This window comes from Cryptomeria japonica, chromosome 8, assembly GCF_030272615.1.
Source record: "Cryptomeria japonica chromosome 8, Sugi_1.0, whole genome shotgun sequence".
NCBI classification, from domain to species: domain Eukaryota; kingdom Viridiplantae; phylum Streptophyta; class Pinopsida; order Cupressales; family Cupressaceae; genus Cryptomeria; species Cryptomeria japonica.
In genome coordinates this window covers 108,057,213-108,075,513 of record NC_081412.1, presented here as the reverse complement: position 1 = coordinate 108,075,513, position 18,301 = coordinate 108,057,213, and the positions used below count along the sequence as shown (strand labels likewise).

Below are 18,301 nucleotides of genomic sequence, written 5' to 3'. Positions count from 1 at the left end.
ATGTGACAAGCAGATTCTAGTCATACCAATATCATTTATTGAAAAACAAAAAAATTAGTTAACTCACTTTGGGAAGGTAGGAAATTTACTCTGATGTATATAGGAATAATCAGTTAAAAATATATAGTTAATATCAATTGATATGTCCAATTTAACAATTAAACTTTACTTTATTATCTTTGTTTATGACCTCTGTTGCTGAATCATGGCCCCTTTGCCAAATTTTCATTGTTATTATAAGTAACGAGTATTTTGATTCTATTCCATCTTCCAATCAAGATCCCTTTGGCAAAATACACAAGATTGCATGATAACGCAACTTTGCTATGATTCTACCCTGCTTGTGAATCAAGTACCCCTTGGAAAAAATCTTTAATCATACTATAATATACACTGCTGAGTACGATATAATGCATGTTTTAATTCTATTCTACTTTCGAGGTCCCTTTGGCAGAACTTACAACTTTTGAGTATTGATACCACCCTTCTTCTGTATCTGTTCGCCATTAGCAAAATTTACAACTTCAACTATGATATAATGAAGATTAAGATTATATTCTGCTGTTGAATGCAAAATTTCATATAACTTCCAGGTTTCTAGAAAGTTTTTTATGAGCCCTAAGGTCTTCTGATTTATTCTTCTCAGTGTATTTTTTACTTAAAGCAATTATGACACAAGTAATTGTAAACAAATACAATTCATTTAACCTGTAACTGGTGTAACATCAGCTGTAGGTTTTACCAAGTTAGATGCCAGGAAAAGATACTATGGAAATTGGAATCTGTGTGCTGCATGGTTGACTGCCAAAAATCATCATTTTCAGAACTTGTTATAATTTTGCTTTGGCTTCCCTAGGAATTTAGATTAAAATAGGTAGCAATGGGAAGTGGATGAAGAATAAATTGACAGTTCCGAGCTCTACTTTTTTATACTTCTAGGTTCTCATAGCTTGGATGTTTGTGAAACAGGTGGCATGGTATGAGCTAGACTTGTTACAACACGTGAAACGGGTTAGTCCTTTGTTAGTGGAAGTTGTTTCCAACATGCTTACCATCCAAATGACACTTTTTAAGCTCCCTATGAAAAAACTCCAAGTTACACAGCCTCCTGAGTTACATGTTGAGGGCCAAGGAGGAATCATGGGAATCCAAATGGACACTCTCACCAATAATGTGCTAGGGCAAATAAACTCATGGCGCAGTCTTTCAAAAATGTAACTGCAGGCATGACAGTCTTTATGGGATTGATTTCTCGGATATACATCAAAACAAAATCCAATCTTGGTTATTTTTAGATAAACTGAACCACCACGATCCAGGGGCTATGGCTCCTGTTTCCACAGATCTCAATATAGGGAGCCTTTCTCTTGAACAATCGAGGTGCAGAACGGTCTCTCTTGTTAACTGACAATGAGGAATTCATCACAAAGTGAGCAAAAAGGTAGTAAGTATACTGGTAGCTTATTCCCAAAGACCACATCCTTTCTTCTGTTTAGGAAGCCTATTCATATGGTAAAGTCACCAAAAAATCACAAAAGCAGCAGCAAGATGGAATAAACTCTCCAGATGGGCTAGGCTTTCTGAGCTTCAAATACACTGGTTCACCTGGGCTTAGAAGCAACAGCTCAAGTGATGGGAATCAAGAAATAGATAGGTTTCATGTACCAGTTAGTGAAAGTACAGATGGATTGAAAATGTTTAACAATTGTAACACAAGACTTCAGCATGGCGAAAGCTGCAGTGATATTGGCACCAACCTTATTGAAACTTTACAGAGTTTTAAAGATCAATCATCTTTCCTAAGCTTGAAGAAGAATATGGGAGGAAAGCTATTAGAGCATGCAATTGTCCAATGTAAAGTCTTTAGTGAGACTGATGAAGTAGGCTGTACCCTTGATCTTGTTAAATTTTGGGATCAGAATTAAAATTGCAGAGGTATAGAGCAATATCTCTGATACTACTGTTCTAATTCAGAATTATATCTGAATATATCTCCTGTCACTGAAGATATCGATTACGATAATCGATGTATCTGAGTATGTTAGCTCCTCAGAGATAATGCAAGTGTGCACAACAATATCTTCAGAGTTAATACACATATATATACACCAATATCTTCAACGGGTATTACACGGGTATATGCAGTATGATCTTCAACAGGTATTATATGGATGTATGCAGTATATCCTTCAACAACGAACCATTAATGCTCCCGATCTAGGGAACTAAATACCCGACCAAGGCAGTGAAAGGACATGACCTCAATCGGGGTAACTTGTCAGATCAACGGGTGTGATAAAGATAAACTAACCTGATAGACAATCATCAACATTCCCTGATAATGAGATGAACTAACTAATATATTTGTTAAGGAAATTAATACTAACCAATATATACGTAGGAAAAACAATTAGATTAGCAAAATAAAAAAATCGCAAAATTAACACAGAACAAAATATTAATAAAAGTTGCGACTGCAGTCAGGAGAAAGATATCTCATGCACATCAATAGATCTAACACTCTTCAGTACATATTGTTGGTGTAAATAATTATTCATCATGGATATTATTACACTATACTTAAGTTTACTTAAGAAATGCATTTCATAGTAGTTTGGGTATGTGACACCTGGGTGTTTGTGCCACATTGGGATAGTGTGCGCAGGAGAATTTCCACCTTTTATGGTGTTGATCTTGTTGTTACACTCCTCATTCAGTGGGTGATCCACCTCATGTGGACTATTATATTGTTTCTCCTACCTACCCACACCTATTTCCTACCTACCCTTGTTTCTTATTGAGCCACATGTCATGTTTGTGTGCTCACATATCCATATAGCCTTGCCTATATAAGCAGGCTTATATTCATTCTATGTAATGCTTAATGATCCAGTTGATCATATTTTTCATCTTGATAGAATACAGTTTATTTCTATCATCTATTTTGTTCTCTCTTATTTGTGCTTTCCATTGCCTCTTGATCTTGGCAAAATCTCACATGGTATCAGAGCCATTAGAGTGTCATTGGTTTGCCAATTGAGAGAAATTTGATGTTATTTGGGGTTGTGTATTTTGGAGTTTTCTATTGCAGGTTATTATTGAAGCTTGATGGATCAAATCTTAGGTTACCATTGGATTGAGGAGGTCCAAGAAAGTCAGTTTTGCCCTTTGTTTCATCAAAATCAGACTTCGGAGGCCAAATCTAGAGGCATTTGAAGTTTGACGCTGCAGCGGAAATTTTCCAGAAATTATAATTTTGTAGGCAATTTTCAAATAGTGATATCTCACTCATCCGGACTCGTTTTTTCGAGCAATTTTTTTTGTTTTGGGGTAGATTTTCATGATCTGTACAGTGGTGCTGAATTTGTCTAATTTTCGGATACAGGTTTTTTGGAAATCGCGAAATCCCGGTTTTTACAACTTTGGAGGCTTCATTTGGACTCATATGGACTCTTTTTCAGGTGCCATTTTTTTTGAAAGTGCATATTTTTTGATCTACTTTCATAATCTGCCATTTGTTTGCAGTAATTTTAAGTAGAAATTGTACTTTCATTATTTGGCCATTTTTGGCATATTTGGTACTTGCATTTTGCTTGGATCTCAGTTTAGATCACTGGCAGTATTTGTTGAAGTTTCTCAGATCTCATTTTGAGAATTTGTAAATTGAAATTAGAAGTCCACTTTGCCTTGTTTTGCAAGTGGCCTATTGTACACGCACTACATATAAAGTGCAAAAATCATCATTTTTGGGGGTACTTTGATTGAGTGAATTTGGGGGGGTGTCTCTTGTGCTTTTGTACTCTTGTGTTCCTTCCTTTTTGCTGCTATGGGTTCTTCTAAGTTTCCTCTCTTAACTCCTCATAATTATGCTACTTGGAAAATTAATGCATGGAGTAAACTTATGGAAAAAGGACTAACTCATTACATTGATGGAACTATTGTTGCTCTTGCTGATCCTAAGGTTGATCCAGTTGGTCACTTGGATTGGCTCACTAAAAATATCATGGCAATTGGTACCTTAAGAAAGTATGTATCAAAGGATCTCATTTTTCATATTGAGAAATGTACTCTAATCAAGGATGCTTGGCAAAAGTTTCAAGACTTATATGGTCAAGTTGATGAGTTTAGGGGATATCAAATTGATAGTGATCTCACCATGTTGGATCCCAAGAACTTTGATACTATACAAGATTATGTCACTAAGGCAAATGAGTTGAGAACACAACTCAAAGATTGTGGCATTGATAAGAAGGATACTCAATTGATCTTCAACTTGATAGGCAAGCTTCCACAAGAATATGTAGCATTTGTTTCTAGTTTCCAAACCCATAGGATGATAATGGGTTCAAGCTACACAATGCCTACATTTGATGCTTTCAATGAAATGTTGATGATGGAACAAACTAAGTTGATAAGCATGGGCATTCTTAAGGCTTCTAAGTCTCAAGCATTAGTGGCAAATCAAGGGAACAAAGGAAATCAAGGAAAGGACAACTCAAACAAGAAGAAATGGCAATCAAAGCCTAAGGGCAAAGCATCACCCTCTCCACAACAAGGAGATACATCCTCTTCCAAGAGGGATAATTCACCAAAGAGGGAGAGACCTACTTGTGCCTATTGTAAAAAGTTTGATCATGAGGAGCATCGTTGCCATTTTAAGAAGATTGATGAGCTCACACATATCATCAAAAAGCATAACATTGATTTGCCTAATGTCTACAAGAAGGATGATTCATCAACTTCCACTTCCTCACATTCAAAAGGAAAAGGGCAAGCATTGATGGCTTCTACAAGTGGGAAGACTCACTCTTTTGGGACAAGAAAAGGAAAAGCTCTATGTGCTACTATCAGTCATGATTCAGAGAGATGGCTTCTAGATTCAAGGGCTTCTCATCATATGGCATCTTCGCAGTCTATGTTCTCTACATTTGATCCTTGCATCATGCCGCAGATATTGATGGGCAATCATACATACATGGATGTGATTGGGAAAGGATCTATTGACATTGGGGATAACTCCTTCAATGATGTGTTGTGTGTACCCCACTTGACAAACAATCTCCTTTCTATCTATCAAATCACACATAGCGCAACTAAGAGAGTTGTGGAGTTCACACCTGAGTCAGTTTTCATTAGAGACTTGGAGACTAGAGCTATCATTGCGACTGGGGTGGTTGATCATGCATCTCGGTTATACTCCTTTTCAGATTTTGTTGATGATGATGATTTCACATTTGACAATTCTACACATGTTGATCACACTTCTTGTGATGGTTCAGATTTTGAGAACTTTGGGCACTTGAACATGGGGATTCTCACATGTGACCCCGTTCTTGAGCCTTGTATTTCATCTCCTCATATTGATATCACATCACCTATTGCACCTGATGATGCAGATAGTGCGACAATTTTGCCTTCATGTGATTCAGTGCAACAGGATATTCATTGTCTTCTAGCTTCAGATTCATGGGATGATTACTTGACAGACATTGTAGGTTTATTTATGGAATCCTACATTGCAGATTTGGGAGACATCATTGATGACATTCATCTTCTCTTTGATTAAGGTGATCCTTCTTCGATTGTTACGAGGGAACACTCTGACCCTCTTGTTCATTCTCTACATGATCATTCTTTTGAGGTTGACATGATTGTGGATACTTATGTACAACAGTTGGAGGAGGTCTCTTTATGTTTTGAGGAGACATGTGAGTCTTTGGGACATGTTCTACATTCATCTCCACTAGATCTTGGAGTGCCTTTTTCAGCAGTGTGGCACAATTTACCACCTTTGGAGGGGGTATCTTTTAGCATCGACATGAGGACACTTGAGCAGTTTTCAATGATTCCTTTCATCATGAGTTTTTTTCATACATCTTCCCTTCATGATTGGGGAGACTTCATGGATACACATTTTGTTTTGTTTCTTCCCAAGGGGAGGAATGTTGTTCGACGTTCGTGGAGCAGTTTCTTCATACATCAAGGTTCTATCATTGGTGTAGATTCCACATTGAGGGGGGCCTTCCTAGCTTCTCTTCTTCTCTCATATGGGGGGGACTTTTTCCTTACATGGGGTTTTGTCCTTCACATTCTTCTATGACAGTTCTCTTGTATGTTTTCATCTCTCTTTTGGGGGAGGGTTTTTTCCCATTGGGTTTTTCTCTCTTTCCCCACTTTGTGAGAGATTTCATTGCATTGGTTTTCATGCATTTGCATTTGCACATGGGTACCTAACATGACCTAGTAGCCGGGACCCATCTTGCATTGCTTAGTTGCATTGTAGACTTTAGTGCATTCCCCTAAGTTGTACTTAAGGGGGGGTGTTGGTGTAAATAATTATTCATCATGGATATTATTACACTATACTTAAGTTTACTTAGGAAATGCATTTCATAGTAGTTTGGATATGAGACACTTGGGTGTTTGTGCCACATTGGGATAGCGTGTGTAGGAGAATTTCCACCTTTTATGGTGTTGATCTTGTTGTTACACTCCACATTCAGTGGGTGATCCACCTCATGTGGACTATTATATTGTTTCTCCTACCTACCCACACCTATTTCCTACCTACCCTTATTTCTTATTGAGCCACATGTCATGTTTGTGTGCTCACATATCCATATAGCCTTGCCTATATAAGTAGGCTTATATTCATTGTATATAATGCTTAATGATCCAGTTGATCATATTTTTCATCTTGATAGAACACAGTTTATTTCTATCATCTATTTTGTTCTCTCTTATTTGTGCTTTCCATTGCCTCTTGATCTTGGCAAAATCTCACACATGTGAAAAACTTTATGCCAGTTTGACAAAAATGTTGGTATTGAATAATTTAAGCTTTCCAATCGTGCTCTCTACAAGGACATTAGCAACACTCCGAGGCATGTTGGGGAGGAGCCTTATGGGTAAGTTATCTGTCTGATCCAATCCTGTTCCTCTTTCACCATTATCTTAAGCTTAATTTGAATTTGTTTAACAATGATGAAAATTAAGTTCTTTCATGTGATATAAATAGTTTCCTACAGAAATCTTTTTTTGCATTGCCTTTAGAAGTGATTTCTTATATAGATCCTTTAGCGATCAATTAAATTGTCATTTTAATTATCCTTAATTTATATACAGAGATTTTGTGAAAACAGTGAGGAGGATTACAATCAGTTCTGATCCAGGCAGGGACATGATGTCGAGATTGTTGATGTTTGTAGCTAGGTCAGATTCCTTCTAGGGCCAACCAAGCACTTGTGGGTGACTAATTGGCCTATCGGCCTCAGCCACATTAATGTGCAAAACCAATATGTAACTTGTGAATTAAGCTGGCCCTAAATGGGCGATGTGACTTGTGATATGCAAATGTAACTTGTAATTGCAAATAGGGCCGACCCTATAATGGGCGCCAATTTAAGAGCATATTATTATTAGTAGTAGAGCAGACCTAGGATGTATCAGGAGGCAAAGGCTCATATATATTCAAGTTTCAAGCAAGCATCATATACATCCAAGCAATTAAGTATCCAGCAAATACGTTCAGCAGTGCATATTCTTGATCAGCGAATTGTATTCTTGATTAGCGAACTATCTTCTGATCAGCAAAGTATCTTCTAGGGCAGCGAATCATCTCCTGATCAGCGAAGTATCTCCTAGGGCAACGAACCATCTTCTGATCAGCGAATCCATTCCTGAAGCAGTGAATCAATACCTTGCGTTGCATCCAGCTCAACGAACCTAATTCTTGACTAATCGAATCATCTTCCTTCAATCACATTGCAGATAAGTCTCACTGCTGTGTATGTCAGGTTTATTGCCCTAGTTTAGATGCATGTGGTGCTTCAATAATTGAAGCAAATTTGTAAAGATATATACCGCTTTTTGTCTAATAAGGTCTGAGGTTAATTGCTGGGTTTTTCACCTCCAAGAGGGAGGTTTTCCCAGGGTACTATTGTGTTCTGAGTGTTTACTGTGTTGATTTTCTGTTACTGCTATCAGTTTGATCTAAACTTAACAAAGATAATTGATAGCATGGATAAAACTGCATGCCCTATTGCTGCGCTACGATTTTGATTATTGTCTAATAAGTAAATTTCTTATTATATGTGAGGGACTGCATATGTGAGAGGGAGTTCTGAAGGCAGACAACTTAGATATCAACCTATTGTTGGATTTGTTTTGTCATTGATGTCAAGAAGGGGTTTGCAGATTTCAGTTTAGAATTTGTCATGTACAGTGGTATGAGGATCAGATTTGTGTTTCGATTTCAGTTCAGAAGTGGCCATGTGTGCCGGTAATCTTATCTGTACGAGTTGTTTCTCTTATTGCTTCTGCACCTGCCGTTCTAGAACATTCTCTCTTTACACGGCGGTTTTTTATCAGTGGCGTTTTTCTGTAGTAGCTCTGCATTTACTTACCTGTGCGATGATTATTCTCTGATCATTTTTGTATGAGTTTGGAAGATATGCATTCTTTGGCAGATTCGTATCCTTGCGTGCCAAGTGTTTTTGTCATTGCGTTTCTCCTTCATTGGCGGTTTCTGTATATTTCTTGTTGAAGGCGTTACTATTATTAGCACTGTTTGTTATGTCTGTGCTGTGAAAAAATAACATCTGTCACCTTTTAACAAATGAGGCGTATTTCTTTTAAGCCGTGTGTGGAAATTCTTTTAAAAATTGAGGCGTTTTCTTTTATGACATCTGTGTGTGGGAATTCTTTTCTAAAATATGGCGATTTCTTTTATGACATTGTATTTGGGTTGGTGCCCAGTTGTTTTTATGGAAGCATTTGTTGCCATGGTTTTTTACCCTGTTGGGTTTTCCACGTGATAAAAATCTGTCTGTCTCTATAGTTACAAGCATTTATTTTTGGTTTTTCATGTTGTTAATTGTGTGAACATACTGATTCACCCCCTCCCCATCTCAGTATTTTCTGTTGCTTTTCACCTATGATTAGGTTTGACGTGAGAAAAGTTTTATCAAGATAATTCTGACTCCAAAACTCATTGGTACTTTATTTAAAAACTAAACCTGCAACAGAGAATATTCATAAGATGTACTCTGTGCAACCGATGACTTTAACCATTGCTGTCAAAGTTCAAACAATGATTAGAGGTTTCGGGACTACTGCTAATGCTGAATATGTAAGTTGTTGTCTATATTGGTTAAAGATGATTAAGTAGTCACAATAATGCAACTACTAATCACAGATTAAAGGGCATAAAAATTGTAAACCAAGAATGCATTCTCATATCATATACAAGCTTCAAATCCAATAAATGGAACTGCCCATCTGGGTTGCTAGCCTTGCAAGGCTAGTCCTAAGTCATCCAGGTAGTAACATAGTATCAGAACCATTTTGGGCCATCCAGATGTAACAATAGCCATCATTGGATGATATGTGCACCATGCAGAAAACTTTGACAAGTCAATCATGGGTGATGAAAGATGGGGGATGGATCTAGGTAGTTACAATCCGGCCTGTTCTTCGAGGATTGTAATTTTTTAGATATGCAATGCTTTTATGTATGGCCATTATGATACATAACCTGCTTCCCTCGTCATTCTTTGGTCTTTTATGTATGGAAATTATGGTACATAACATGCTTCCCTCGTCAGTCTTTGGCTTATCCAACTTTACATAGATTTCATTGAATCGTGGGTGGGATCTGTCATCAGTAAGAAAAAATGTACTCTTCTCTTTCACTGAATCACTCTGCATTGCAATTTCTTTTTCAATCCCCTCTCATTCATCAACTTTCATATGATTGGGGCACCATCCCAACTATTAGCTTTGCATAAATATTTGAAAGCAGCACATACTACCTACGTGTTTCAGGTGCTAATGTAAACAGACACTCTACGGAAAGTTCGTCCAGCTTTATGTTACAACAAACTCTACATGCGCTAATGAAAGCCCCCAAAACAAGTAGGTTGCAGAGCCATCTATTCAATTAATTCATGTGCTTCACATAGGTTGCGATGATGAAGAAGAGGTCGTTGTTGTGACTGTAGGGACCAAATCTGGGATCTTACATTCCAGGGCCCTAGTTCGTTTGACGGCGTGGAGAGACTACTTGACAGCCACTGCACAGGCTGCTGAGAGGTTTTTCGACAGTGAGAGTATTCTTGGGCTAGATGAGGCCTATGCCAAGTTCAAGAAAATGTATCCAAAATTTGATGGTACAGACGAAGTGGATGAGATCAGAAGTGATGAATATGGGCATCTAGAAGAAACTTTGAAAGTCTGCTCAGATTATTGTGGATTTGGGCTCTTTTCTTACCTGCAGTAGTTCCAACATTGGGAAGCTTCTTCATTTAGTTTGTCAGCAATATCTGCAAACTTGAGCTTACATGCACTAAATGGGCTGCGCGAGGAAGGTACTGTTGAGTATGATATCAGGAATAGGATAATGGATTATCTTAGCATTCCTCAGAGTGAGTACAGCATGGTATTCACTTTTAGTAGCGGCTCCGCTTTCAATCTTCTTGAAGAAGCCCATCCATTTCATCAGAATAGGAGGCTACTAACTATGTATGACTATGAAATTGAATCAATTAATTGTATGGCACAAACTGCGAGGAAGAAGGGTGCCAAAGGACACAGTGCTTGGTTCAAGTGGCAAACACTCAGACTATGTAGCTCTGAGCTTAGGAAACAACTTCAGCATAAGAAAAGAAGGAAAAAGGACTCAGCGCTACGTCTTTTTGTTTCTCCTGCCTAGTCCAAGGTGACTGGAGCCAATTATTCCTACCAATGGATGTTTCTTGCACAACAGAACAGGTGGCATGTATTGCTGGATGCAGGTGCTGTAATGTCCCCAGTTGGGATCCTCTTATAATCTGTCCAAAATCTCAATTTTAGCACATAAGAAAACAATAGAAGGATATTGATGTAAGATAAGATGGGACTGGCACTACTGAGAACAAGTATGTTACTGCCAGTAACTTAACAACAGTTCTGAACTACCCCAGATATAAAGATTGCTGTTGCAAATTATTAAGAAAATAAATCGCCTATGGTAGACACTGTGATGCTCCTTTTTTGGAAATGAAGGAAAGCTGGGATGATTACTTCAACCTCCTCCTGCTAATATGACAAGAGAGTATAATTTTAAGCAACGGGAGGTAATTCTATATCAGATTTGATCTTTGATATACCTTCAGTATAGATATATACTGTGATGATAATTATATGGCAATTGTGATGTCTAATATGCAGTAGGATATAAACAATGTGAGAATTGATTTCTACCACCCCAGAGATAGTTTGATTATGCAATCACTGACTCACAGTGACAATCTGCAATCAATATTTATTACTTAGAGAAATGGTGCTATGTTTGGTCCATCGATATTATGTCAACCTGAATGTGGTCACTTAGGGGTGATTAATATTATAACTGGTTACTCGGTCAGGCTATTGACTCTCTAAATATGTTGTACGCAGTTGCCTGTGCAATTCGGTCAAGCTATTGACTCTCTATGTAGAGCATACCACCTAGAACAAGGATGGTATTGCCAGTATTTAATAACAGATCTGATCTGTTCTGAATCTGACACTGTATCTTCAATACACAGAACATTTATGCAGAAATATGCTAATCTTCTGGTGTACCTACTTATGTCTAAGACTGAAAATATATCCTTAAATACACAAAATACTAATACAGAGAATGGGCTAGTTCTCTGATATAGACACTGTGTTCTGGGACTGAAATATATCCTTAAGACGTAGAATATGTATACAGAGAATGGATGGCATTCTGATATCGATCTTCCTGAATCAGATTCCTTCTTCTGTTTGGGTATAATCTGGGAGTCATTTTTCCCTCTTCCTTTTCCCCCAATCGATTCTCATTATATAACTTGTGGTTATCGGACAGTTGCAACCATTGATTGGAATGGGCATATTCCTTCCGTAATCGCACTTCCTTATTAACATTGCGTTTCTTCATAACAATATTATGTTTGGTAATTGATGAGTTTATTTATCGATTAGATAGCTTATACGAGTTGCTAGGATTATTATTAACCTTCCTCCATGCCAGGTTAATTGATCTTCTGGCAATTACAATGTATTTATCCATAATCACTGTTCCCTATCGATACTAATTCGGTACCGGGACCTTCACATATGTATGACGATTGATGCTTAGCCAGTTTTCTCCAGCCATGTATGTGACGGGTCTTCATCGGATGAATCTTTGGTGGTGGTATACAGAAGGAGTTTTGCTATTTAGCATAGCTCGATACTTTGCCAGCAACGAGGAATCATTTATTGTAGAATTCCCATAGTTGGTAATACCCAAAGATAACAGAGGAAATTCTCCAGAACCATTAAATATTAATCAAATAATAATATTAAACTTTAAGAATATTATTAGAAATATATTAATTAAATAATAATATTTAATAAATAAATAAATCTCAAATAATCATTTGTTGTTTAATTATTATATTAATTATTAATAATAATTGCTTCTTTTAGGATACATATAGCGATCAAGGAGGGGACATGACAGGTGCTTTGGGTCCTAAAGACATGGATTCCCTTGAACTTATGCCTGATTTTACCATCACATCTTTTTACAAGGTATTTGGATCAGATCCAACAGGTTTAGGATGCCTTTTTATAAAAGAATCTGTTCTGGGCTGTCTCCAAAATAAAGGAAATACAGGAACTGAAATGGTAAGCATTATTCATGTTTCTCCTCAATACTTGAGTGATTCTGGAGAACGGTGTAATGGCACAGTGCAGGAGAGCGATGGAACTAATGAAATTGGAGAAGATGGTTATGGCTCCGAGTCCTCTATCAGACCTCATCTTCCAGCATTCTCTGGTGCATTCTCATCAGCCCAAGTAAGGGATGTATTCGAAAGTGAAATGGAATATATGAGAACAATTCTGACAGGGATGGAGCTAGTACAATTTGTGAGGAGATTGATAATCTCTCAGTAGATGAGATTATGAAAGTCCCATCTTTAGTGAAGAAGAAAATGAGGATGCGATCTGGCATAGACTTGGGTGGAAGTCCAGGTGGCCTAAATACTCAAAGAATTTCAAAAAAGAGTCCTCCTAGCAATCTGGGTTTGTGCCAACTCCACAATGGGTTTTCTCAAAGAACCGAACATAAAAAATCTTCTACTGAAACCATATCCAAGTCTTCAACGGAAGATTATGGAAATGGTCCTACTTATGATGAAGAAAAGAAGAGTTTGGGTGTGAACAATGAAATAGTGTCATTTGATGCAGCAGTATCATCTGTATCACAAGATATTACTCAGACTAAGTTGGTTTCTGATTCGCAAACTTCTTGTTTAAAAGGAAATACCAAGCCATTGCAAGATGATGTTAAGAAAGCAACATCCAAAAAGTCTAGAGAAATTGATACAAGAGAATCTGTTTACAATGGCCAAGGAAAATCACATGCAGACCAAGATCCTAGTAAGCCAAATGGTAACAGTTTCTCACATGGATCAAGTCAAGGAGATCACCTTCTTTCAGAAGATGAGATGGGGATTTCTAGAAGAGTGGATTCACAGAAATTCCCAAAGCAGACATGGATAACTTTCAGCTTAGATGGTGAAGGCTCTGTTTCAGCAGGTTACGAAATAGATGATAACAGAGACAAAGGTGGAAGTCATACTTCAGAACAAAGTATGGGCATTGCAGAGGAAGTTGTTCAGTCTGTCTCTTCTGAAATAAGTAGTTGTGACAAAGATGATAAGCAATTCATGGAGCGTCCGATCCATGCAAAACAAAATACTGTAAATGCCACAACTAGCCTAGCAAATGGTCCAAGAGAACCTGGAAAGGTTTGTTTTTCAGTTGAAAGCAAGCAAAATCCAGCAGAGAATGGATGCATAACAAAGGAAAGTTGTATAAGAGAAGAAACAGAGGGGGAATTCAGGCTTCTAGATAGTAACATAGCATAAGAACCATTTTGAGCCATCTGGATGTAACAATAACCATCATTAAATGATATGTGCACCGTGCAGAAAACTTTGGCAGGTCAATCATGGGGGATGAAAGGTGGGGGATGGATCTGGGTAGTTACTATCCAGCCTCTTCATGGATTGTGAATTTTTAGATATGCAATGCTTTTATGTATGGCCATTATGATAAGCAAAACCTGCTTCCCTTGTCAGTATTTGGTCTTTTATGTATGGCAATCATGGAATATTACATGCTTCCCTCATCAGCCTTTGGTCTATCCAACTTTGCATAAGTTTCATCAAATTGTGGGTGGGATCTGTCATCGATAAGAAAAAAATGCACTCTGCTCTTTAACTCAATCACAATGCAATGCAATTTCTTTTTCAATCCCCTCTCATTCATCAACTTTCATATTACTAGGGCATCATCCCAACTATTAACTTCTGCGTAAATATTTGAAAGCAGCACATAATACCCAGGTGTTTCAGGTGCTAATGTAAACAAACACTCTACGGAAAGCTCGTGCAGCTTTAAGTTACTACAAACTCTACATGCACTAATGAAAGCCCCCCAAACAAGTAGGTTGCAGAGCATCTATTCAATTAATTCATGTGCTTCACATAGGTGTCCAACACAACCAAGAGGGTCTACTAGGTAGGTTTAATGTTCCACTATGTGTGGAATATAAAACTCGTGAATCATAATATCAAAACAACGCATGCTCTGATAGTAGACCTGCACTATAGAACAGAAACTACACAGGGCTGGATCTGGATTAGTGGGTTCATTCTCAAGTGTCTTCCATTCAATGTAAGGATGCACCACTATTAAAGAACAATAATTTGCAATTAAATAAGGGACATTGGACCATCATGGCATCTGCATTTTTCCCTTGTGGAATGACTTTCAATCTAGTGTCTATGTCAAAAATTTGGCTCCACTTTTTTTATTGTTGGTATGATTCAAGTCTGATTTTAGCCAGTCTATTTCATTCATTTTAGGTGTTTCATTTTTTCTTCATTGGTATATCAATACACTGAGTGAAATACAATGTTAAACCCTTTATGCTTCTTATTCTTTCTTCTTCAAGAGCTTGCTTAAATTTTAAAACGGTTCTATATTTCACTCTTTTAACTATTTTTTATTTTCTTCTTCAAGAGCTTGCTTAAATTTTTAAACAGATCTATATTTCATTCTTTTAACTATTTTTATTGGTTGTCTACTACAAATGACTTAAATTATTAATCTCAAGTTTTATTGCAGTTCTTTTATATTCAAAGCAACAAAATAATGATTAAAGACTCCAAATTTATAAAATTATTTTTAAAAATTCATCATAGAAAATGAAGGGTATACAAAAGAAACGCATAGAACAAAGCATGGTAGTCACACAAATTGATCATGAAAACAATCTAAAACATTAGGCACGTGTACATACCAGGTCCCATTTGTAATCATTCATGTCAACCTCACCAAACACGTCAACTTCAATGACTGCAGTTTCTCTGTGTTTCTACAACCCACAGACAATCCCGATAGCTGTTTGTCAGTCATAACATTCCAAAACTTGACCCAAAAAAATTTAAAATACAGAATATAATGGAACATAATGACCTAAAACATTTGCGATTTACCTAAAATTAAGACATCCCAATCCAAAAACTTTTTCCTTGAGTAAAACAATGACATCCACCTAATAAATATTCAAAACTTAAAAATGAAAAAAGGAAGAGCGTTAAAAAGGAAATGAAAACCACAAGCCTAAATATATCATCCCACATTTTACGTAGTTGATTTGGGTTTGTAATAATTTGTATACTTCGTTTGGGGTTGCTATTCCATTGCCAACTATGTAATTTAGAATTTAATGGATAGTTTTAGTGGAGCTTATACATTTGCATATTTTGAATTGATATTTGTTTTCTATTATTTTGCGATGTAGACTTTGTCTTGAGTCAACAAAAGTATAAAATGTCTGATGCAGCTCACCAGTGAGCAGGTTCAGAGGGAGTCATGAAATGCTTAGCAATGCCTCCTCTTTTAGAAATGGACCCACCCATGAATCCGTTGCCAGTGCCATGACAACTGAATATAAAAATAAACATGAGCTAATCTATTAGAAATTAAAACTAACAGAAATATTTATTTCCAAGAAAAATAAAACATAGTGTGAAAACTTAAATATTAAGAGAACAATGTCCTTTGAAGTGATCAAATCTAAAACATTTTATCTATAAATTTATATTTGGAACAGTAAATTATACCAAGATAAAAGACTGATTACATCAAACATTAAATTCTATCAAATATCTAACATATAATGCCCACCACTGTCATCATAACACCGTGAAGAGTAGGCAAGCCACACCAAAAGAAATAAAGATAATGATGCTAAGGATAAATAAACTAGGGCTGGCAGCTCCAAGGGTAGATGGCTATTTTTTATTATTGTCCAACTGTCCATGTATAAACAATTTGTGGTTCTTATTCAATCAGGTGCAGCAAACAATCCATTAGTTTTTAGAATAAAGATAACTTAAATAGGAAGACCTGGGATTCCTATTAATTCTAAACAATCCATTAGTTTTTAGAATAAAGATAACTTAAATAGGAAGATCTGGGATTCCTATTAATTCTGGTAAGCCAAACAATCCTTTAGTTTTCATTGGAAAATTTGTGGTGCCTATTCATTCTGGCAAGGTAAACAAATCCTCTACTCTGCCTCTGTTACTACATAAATATAAGGAAAACATAAATAGAAGAATTACCTGCAAGAAGAATTTTGCCCTCATTCAATTTCTATTTCCTGATCCCTGCCTTTTCTTATGCTTTGCCTCTTCATCCTCTGCCACACACAATGTGAAAAACAAAAACAAATAATAGATAAAAATCATGACAGACACACAAAATGTTTCACAAATAACAGATTAAAATCATGGACAGACAAACCAGTGTGCACACTGCAGACAAACTCATACAGAAAATGGAAAAGTCAAGAAATAGAAAAAATGCAGAACAAAGCATTGTGAAAAAAAAATACATAATGAAAGAAATTATGAAAAAAACAGAACAAAGTATTGGCAAAATAGAAAATCAAAAGAAAAAACGTTATCTGTACCTGGTCTACAAATGCCGAGGGTTATATATAATCATACTTTTGCACGCTAAATGCAATTTGAAATGTGAATTTTGAATTTTCCTTCCGTTTCAAACATTCTAGAACACTCAACGGCTAGGTTAGTTTCAAACACAGAATCGGTGTCTGAATCCACGGACCACATGCATGGAAAGACATTGCAATGCGGCCATTCGTTGGATTTTTTGTACACGTTTTTCTCGCCTCTGCTCGCGTTTTTCTCGGACCGTTTCAAATCACTGTGAATGTCGTTTGAAGCAGATTGGCTATACCTAGGGTTTGAAAATATTTAGCAGTAAGGTTTAAAGCTTTTCCTGCTGTCCTGAGACGCTTAATCTCTTCAATGAATTTTTATTATTTCTTATAAAATTTATCCCTCATTATTATATTTTGTATGTAAAATATATATTTATGTTTTTTAATATATAAAATATATATTTAAATTATATGTAATCTTGTTATATACTAAATTCAATGGTTTAAAATATAATAGAATATGATTTAATTTTAGTTTATTAACTTTGAATAAGAGTATGTGTTTAGGGAGCCTGCGTTGAGTAGTTAGGCTCTTGTTTGCAAATAGTATGTGCAACGTTTAATATGTTCATGAGTATGAAATCTTATATTTGATGCAAGGGATTTGAATTATATTTATAATTTTTCATGTATCTTTCGAGTTCTATAGTGACCCCTTTTGTCCATCTCCCATATAAATATGAATGACTTAGCGATTAAACGTAGTAAGGTTTGCACTTGTTTTACTTGTGGGCAGCATATGGTGAGAGAAGAAAAGGAGCTTGTAGGCACAATGAGAGCCAAGGTAAAATAGGGATGTCAACATGGAATAGTATAAGAAAATTCAATGACTTTATTTTCCTTCATGCCATCTCATAAACAACAATAAAGTCATTTTATTTTAGTAATTTATTAATTTAATTAAGGAAATGTTTAGTTAAACTCACTAATTAATATCAAACTTATAAGAAAAGTATAAAAGTGTATTTGCTTGTATGTATATCCAAATGTTAGCGAGTATAATAGTGAATGTTCTTTTTATTTTGGTTTAAATTATTTATTGGTGTGTATGGAAAAATTTATGCAAGATAAGTACATTAATAATATTTCCATTTTGATAGACTCGCTTAAGGATTTTGATTAAATCGACATTATGGCTTATGCTTTAAGATATGCTCTTGGGTATCAACATTAAGACATATTCTCAATTCAAATAGAGTTATA

The 18,301-nt window shown here is 36.2% G+C and overlaps 1 long non-coding RNA gene and 1 pseudogene across 1 annotated transcript; one reads left to right on the top strand and one right to left on the bottom strand.

Moving 5' to 3' along the window:
- Positions 1–1,324: 1,324 nt before the first annotated feature.
- Positions 1,325–13,925, top strand: LOC131062427 (uncharacterized; annotated as a pseudogene).
- A 1,635-nt stretch (positions 13,926–15,560) lies between these two features.
- On the bottom strand, positions 15,561–17,397 carry LOC131062444 (uncharacterized). The gene is made up of 4 exons (XR_009110893.2): positions 17,045–17,397; positions 16,695–16,771; positions 15,916–16,011; positions 15,561–15,619 (listed from the first exon to the last, which is right to left on the bottom strand). It is a non-coding gene; the product is annotated as an uncharacterized LOC131062444 (long non-coding RNA).
- Between the last annotated feature and the right edge of the window lie 904 nt (positions 17,398–18,301).